Raw genomic sequence first — 5874 nt, forward strand, 5'->3', positions numbered from 1 at the left:
TTCAGCATGGGCTGTTCCGATTTTAGTATCAGTGCGTCTGCTCACAAACATTTGTGACGTGACAAGCAAGCGACGTCACATAGAAACATTATGACGTCATATGCGCGTACAATCCCGAACACCCGCTGCTGAGACACTCAATTTTGAAAACAAACTAATAACATATATTTCCGTGAATAATTTTTGAATTTTTGAATGAGATTTAGATCAGTAATCCAACCTGACGCCTATTGCTTTTTACATGGGGACAACTAACTGACCAGAACGTTCGATGAAGTGACAATTAAGTACTTTGTGTAATAATGTCTATAGTCTATATGTTGTGACATTGCCTATATGTCAACTGTGAAAACCATTGTACTGTAACACAATGTATTTATATTTTTATACACTACCGTGACATTATTTATGTAAATAATTGAATCCCGTCAGTGCAGCCACTTACTGAGTACTCGGGAACGTACATGAAGGAAATTTGATGGTATATTGCAGGTCAAAAGGACATGGATGATTGCAATTAAATTGTACTTTGTAGATATAAAGTTACTAACATTTGATTTTTTGTTTCTGCAGATATTTCACAATGTTTATATTATAAATAGATTTACATGCACCTTTGGAAATTTGACACAGGAACATACCATGCATGATTCGTGAGTGTATGAATTACAAGGTCATAATGTGTATTGACAGTTTCTATAATTAGATGCAGTATGCAGTGCCACATTCGTTGAAATGTAATGCACATCTTCATTGCGTCAGCAGGGCACCTCTTTCACCATATCAAGACCAGAATACGTATTTACGGCACATTAACAATCTTGGCAAATATGAAACATTTTGTATTCATAGTATGTTATTATCAATAAATATAAATTCTTGTAATGAATAACACAAGTGTTATCGTTACAGAAATGTCCTCCCGGCGCCATCCCTGATTTTCAGTGATCCATTCATACAACCTTGCCTTTCACGCCCAATGGAACCTGTTTCGACAGAGAATCGTGAGCAGTTATTCTCTGGCATTAATGAAGTATGTTCAAATTTACAATGTACATAGCACATGCAGGGTGCTGATACACCAAGTGAAACCCATAAGCACAGCAGGGTGCTGATACGCTAAGTGAAACCCATGAGTACAGGCAGGATGCTGATACACCAAGTGAAACCCATGAGCACAGGCAGGGTGTTGATACACAGGGTGAAACCCATGAGCACAGGCATGATGCTGATACACAGGGTGAAACCCATGAGCACAGGCATGATGCTGATACACCAGGTGAAACCCATGAGCACAGGCAGGGTGCTGATACACCAAGTGAAACCCATGAGCACAGTCAGGATGCTGATACACAGGGTGAAACCCATGATTACAGGCAGGGTGCTGATACACCAAGTGAAACCCTTGAGTACAGGCAAGGTGCTGATACACAGGGTGAAACCCATGAGTACAGACAGGATGCTGATACACAGGGTGAAACCCATGATCACAGGCATGATGCTGATACACAGGGTGAAACCCATGAGTACAGGCAGGATGCTGATACACCAAGTGAAAACCATGAGTACAAGCAAGGTGCTGATACACAGGGTGAAACCCATGAGTACAGACAGGATGCTGATACACAGGGTGAAACCCATGATCACAGGCAGGATGCTGATACAGAGGGTGAAACCCATGATCACAGGCAGGGTGCTGATACACAGGGTGAAACCCATGAGCACAGGCATGATGCTGATACACAGGGTGAAACCCATGAGTACAGGCAGGGTGCTGATACACCAAGTGAAACCCATGAGTACAGGCAGGATGCTGATACACAGGGTGAAACCCATGAGTACAGGCAGGATGCTGATACACAGGGTGAAACCCATGAGTACAGACAGGATGCTGATACACCAAGTGAAACCCATGAATACAGGCAGGGTGCTGATATACAGGGTGAAACCCATGAGCACAGGCATGATGCTGATACACAGGGTGAAACCCATGAGTACAGGCAGGGTGCTGATACACAGGGTGAAACCCATGAGTACAGGCAGGATGCTTATACACAGGGTGAAACCCATGATCACAGGCAGGATGCTGATACACAGGGTGAAACCCATGAGTACAGGCAGGGTGCTGATACACCAAGTGAAACCCATGAGTACAGGCAGGATGCTGATACACAGGGTGAAACCCATGAGTACAGGCAGGATGCTGATACACAGGGTGAAACCCATGAGTACAGGCAGGGTGCTGATACACCAAGTGAAACCCATGAGTACAGGCAGGATGCTGATACACAGGGTGAAACCCATGAGTACAGGCAGGATGCTGATACACAGGGTGAAACCCATGAGTACAGACAGGATGCTGATACACCAAGTGAAACCCATGAGTACAGGCAGGATGCTGATACACAGGGTGAAACCCATGAGTACAGGCATGATGCTGATACACCAAGTGAAACCCATGAGTACAGGCAAGATGCTGATACACCAAGTGAAACCCATGAGTACAGGCAGGGTGCTGATACACAGGGTGAAACCCATGATCACAGGCAGGGTGCTGATACACAGGGTGAAACCCATGAGTACAGGCAGGGTGCTGATACACAGGGTGAAACCCATGAGTACAGGCAGTATGCTGATACACCAAGTGAAACCCATGAGCACAGGCAGGGTGCTGATACACAGGGTGAAACCCATGAGTACAGGCAGGATGCTGATACACATGGTGAAACCCATGATCACAGGCAGGGTGCTGATACACAGGGTGAAACCCATGAGCACAGGCAGGGTACTGATACACAGGGTGAAACTCATGATCACAGACAGCTGGGTACTGATACACAGGGTGAAACCCATGATCACAGGCAGGGTACTGATACACAGGGTGAAACCCATGATCACAGGCAGGGTACTGATACACAGGGTGAAACGCATGATCACAGGCAGGGTACTGATACACAGGGTGAAACCCATGATCACAGGGAGGGTACTGATACACAGGGTGAAACCCATGAGCACAGGCAGGGTGCTGATACACAGGGTGAAACCCATGAGTACAGACAGGATGCTGATACACAGGGTGAAACCCATGAGTACAGGCAGGGTGCTGATACACAGGGTGAAACCCATGATCACAGACAGGGTACTGATACACCAAGTGAAACCCATGAATACAGGCAGGGTGCTGATACACAGGGTGAAACCCATGAGCACAGGCATGATGCTGATACACAGGGTGAAACCCATGAGCACAGGCAGGGTGCTGATACACAGGGTGAAACCCATGAGTACAGGCAGGGTGCTGATACACAGGGTGAAACCCATGAGTACAGGCAGGGTGCTGATACACAGGGTGAAACCCATGATCACAGACAGGGTACTGATACACCAAGTGAAACCCATGAATACAGGCAGGGTACTGATACACAGGGTGAAACCCATGAGCACAGGCAGGGTGCTGATACACAGGGTGAAACCCATGATCACAGACAGGGTACTGATACACCAACTGAAACCCGTGAGCACAGGCAGGGTGCTGATACACAGGGTGAAACCCATGATCACAGGCAGGGTACTGATACACAGGGTGAAACTGCAGATCGCTCTGCTTTCGCTCTTCAGATACGTTTTGAAGCAACTTGTTGAATTATATGATTGCATCATTGAATAGCGAATTGTGCGCGAAAATGGTAAGCATGTCCAGACCTACCTATTATAACCACCACCACTCACACAATTAGCATAAAACAGTAAGCGCTTGTTTGTTGCCTGACGCCGCGCACACAGCAGCACTCCTGCCATGCGACAGCGGCCTTTCAACAAACCCGGGAATAACGTGATGGGCCCAGAGACCAAGTGACACGATAGTGTATGGGCACTACCTTGTAGCTAGACCGCCTCCGTGGTCTAGTGGTAGAGCGTCCGCCCGGAGAGCGGAAGGTCCGGGGTTCGACCCCCGACCGCGTCATACCAAAAGACGTTAAAAGATGGTACTTGTTGTTACCCTGTCTGGCGCTCGGCATTAAGGGGCCAAAACAAGGACTGGTCGGCTCTGAGTCAGTATACTGTGTCTGAGTGGGGTATTCATGTTAAACTGCGGCATGGTATCTTAGTGAGCTAGCACTATATATCGGCATCAGTCCGGACTAGTACAAGCAGCCACACAAACACACACACGTACATGCACGTCGCTATATAAGTGCAATAAACTTGGACGCGACCTTAAACCCCATTTCACCTCACCTCACCTTGTAGCTGTACCATGAACATGCAGGTGAGGGTAAGGTCAGTGGGGATGTTTGTGGTGGTGGAGAGCTGTGTCAATCTAGTCACGCCTCACTGCTCTCATCGGGTAACCTGTGAATGTGAGGTTCACCAAACAGTTACTCGCATACCCCGCCTAGTATAGCTGCATACCCCGCCTAGTATAGCTGCATACCCCGCCTAGTATAGCTGCATACCCCGCCTCGTATAGCTGCATACCCCGCCTGGTATAGCTGCATACCCCGCCTAGTATAGCTGCATACCCCGCCTAGTATAGCTGCATACCCCGCCTAGTATAGCTGCATACCCCGCCTGGTATAGCTGCATACCCCGCCTGGTATAGCTGCATACCCCGCCTAGTATAGCTGCATACCCCGCCTAGTATAGCTGCATACCCCGCCTAGTATAGCTGCATACCCCGCCTAGTATAGCTGCATACCCCGCCTAGTATAGCTGCATACCCCGCCTAGTATAGCTGCATACCCCGCCTGGTATAGCTGCATACCCCGCCTAGTATAGCTGCATACCCCGCCTGGTATAGCTGCATACCCCGCCTAGTATAGCTGCATACCCCGCCTGGTATAGCTGCATACCCCCCCTGGTATAGCTGCATACCCCGCCTAGTATAGCTGCATACCCCGCCTAGTATAGCTGCATACCCCGCCTGGTATAGCTGCATACCCCGCCTAGTATAGCTGCATACCCCGCCTGGTATAGCTGCATACCCCGCCTAGTATAGCTGCATACCCCGCCTGGTATAGCTGCATACCCCGCCTGGTATAGCTGCATACCCCGCCTAGTATAGCTGCATACCCCGCCTAGTATAGCTGCATACCCCGCCTGGTATAGCTGCATACCCCGCCTAGTATAGCTGCATACCCCGCCTGGTATAGCTGCATACCCCGCCTAGTATAGCTGCATACCCCGCCTAGTATAGCTGCATACCCCGCCTGGTATAGCTGCATACCCCGCCTAGTATAGCTGCATACCCCGCCTAGTATAGCTATGGCGAACAAGGTGTAAGAGCTTTCGCATAATGAAAACATAACATCCCAAGAAAATGGAATTACAGTAAACTACGGTTATAACGAACACGCTTATAACGAACTCACGGATATAACGAACTTACTTTTTTGGTCCCGACTATTTGCTGTAGTTATGCTGTATATATGCTTATAACGAACTACGGTTATAACGAACAAAACTTAGTAGTCCCTTTGAGTTCGTTATAACCGTACTTTACTGTACTCTATTTTCATAATCAGTCTGATAAAGTTTATGAACTGCTTCCATGACAATAATTTTCTGTGTGACTAACTGGTCATAAAAATTATAACACGCACATTTGAACATCACATCATTTCAAGGGTACTGCCATAAATAAAAGCAACAAAACTGACATTGACCTTATTTTGTCCCCCGATTCATGTACCTGGTGAAGGGATGGTGTTGCTATTCTATTTGGGCATACATGGTACAAATTGCAAATGAAAACATCGTCCTTTATTTTAGGCTTCAGAGCGTGTCCATGTGAACAGTGGAAAGTTTTCAATATGAAATTCCTGTAGATAACTGACCACGTTTCGGAAATACAAAGTCTTGCATCAGACGGGA

The sequence above is a fragment of the Haliotis cracherodii genome, unplaced genomic scaffold (assembly GCF_022045235.1).
Source record: "Haliotis cracherodii isolate W230 unplaced genomic scaffold, xgHalCrac1.p SCAF_3, whole genome shotgun sequence".
In the NCBI taxonomy this organism is placed as follows: Eukaryota; Metazoa; Mollusca; class Gastropoda; order Lepetellida; family Haliotidae; genus Haliotis; species Haliotis cracherodii.